This window comes from Schistocerca americana, chromosome 6, assembly GCF_021461395.2.
Source record: "Schistocerca americana isolate TAMUIC-IGC-003095 chromosome 6, iqSchAmer2.1, whole genome shotgun sequence".
In the NCBI taxonomy this organism is placed as follows: domain Eukaryota; kingdom Metazoa; phylum Arthropoda; class Insecta; order Orthoptera; family Acrididae; genus Schistocerca; species Schistocerca americana.
The window spans coordinates 268453911-268455501 of NC_060124.1; the positions used below are offsets into that span (position 1 = coordinate 268453911).

A 1591-nucleotide genomic window follows, 5' to 3' on the forward strand; every position below is an offset into this window, starting at 1 on the left:
TTCAACTCGGTAACAAGTGTCCGGAAATGGATCGTTGCCGCGGTAGATGGCGCTGACGAATGACTGTTCCTCTTTACCACGCACTGTGTGTTCCTTCTGTGTCGCAGGCTGTGTGATTGACGCACCGTACTGCAAGCAGCTGAATGGTCAGGTATTTAACTCGGTAACAAGCCGAGATGGTGTTTTGTACGGACGAGGACGTGAAACGGTCGAGAGGCAACACGGCTATACCATAACAAGTACCCTCTCAGACACCAACCACATCACACATTCCAAGCCTTTCTTTGGCGTTTGTGTGATCATGAGTCCTTTCAGACAGACGTACGTTCATCAGATTTGGAGGATCAGGTTCTGGTACATTGAGACGAACCCTAGACCAAGCTCCAGGCATGTGGCCCGCCAACAAGGTGTAATCCAAATTAGGATTATGTGTATCCTGCATGACAACCGCTACTATCTCAGTCACTTGCAGCCCCAGTGGAAGCCACTTTGAACATCTGTTGTGAAGTGGATACAATACAGGTCTGTACTGCGTTCCCGGAGAATTTGTTGTCGTTGCACTCACACCATCCAATACATGTTCACTCCGTCTTCAGGCCACGAGTGGCCTACCGGGACCATGCGACAGCCGTCTCATCCTCAGTGGAGGATGCGGATAGGAGGGGCGTGGGGTCAGCACACCGCTCTCCCGGTTGTTGTGATGGTATTCTTGACCTAAGCCGCTACTACTCGGTCGAGTAGCTCCTCAATTGCCATCACGTGGCTGGGTTCATCCGAAAAATGGCAACAGCGCATGGCGGCCTGGATGGTCACCCATCCAAGTGCCGACCACGCCCGACAGCGCTTAACTTCGGTGATCTCACGGGAACCGGTGTGTCCACTGCAGCAAAGCCATTGCCCCAACACAGGTTCATAGGATCTTTTTCTCCTCCCTTTGGGTTGGGTTGGTTTTTTATGGGGGGGGGGGGGGAGGAGGAGATCAGACAGCGAGGTCATCGGTCTCATCGGATTAAGGGAGGACGGGGAAGGACGTCGGCCGTGCCCTTTCAATGGAACCATCCCGGCATTTGCCTGGAGCGGTTTAGGGAAATCACGGAAACCCTAAATCAGGATGGCCGGATGCGGGGTTGAACCGTCGTCCTCCCGAATGCGAGTCCAGTGTGCTAACCACTGGCCGGCCGTTGTGGCCGAGAGGTTCTAGGCGCTTCATTCTGGAACCGCGCGACCGCTACGGTCGCAGGTTCGAATCCTGTCTCGGGCATTGATGTGTGATGTCCTTAGGTTAGTTAGGTGTAAGTAGTTCTAAGTTCTAGGGGACTCATGATCTCAGATGTTAAGTCCCATAGTGCTCAGAGCCATTTTACTAACCCCTAAGTCACCTCGCTCGGTCTCCTCCATTTCCAATCAGGAATCCGTCCCTGCATTTTGTCTGTTTTACTAATTTCCGCCATATATATCTCCTTGATGAATGCTCATAATGTGACATACGCAGTTAATGAGCTTCACACAGCCGATTTCTCATGGAAGAAGTGGTCCAAGCTATAATTCTATACTGTGTACACGAAGTCTATATTTTCCAGACACTCTGTTT

At 51.6% G+C, this 1591-nt stretch overlaps 1 pseudogene; it reads right to left on the reverse strand.

Moving 5' to 3' along the window:
- Window positions 1-781: 781 nt before the first annotated feature.
- Window positions 782-899, reverse strand: LOC124621004 (annotated as a pseudogene).
- Between the last annotated feature and the right edge of the window lie 692 nt (window positions 900-1591).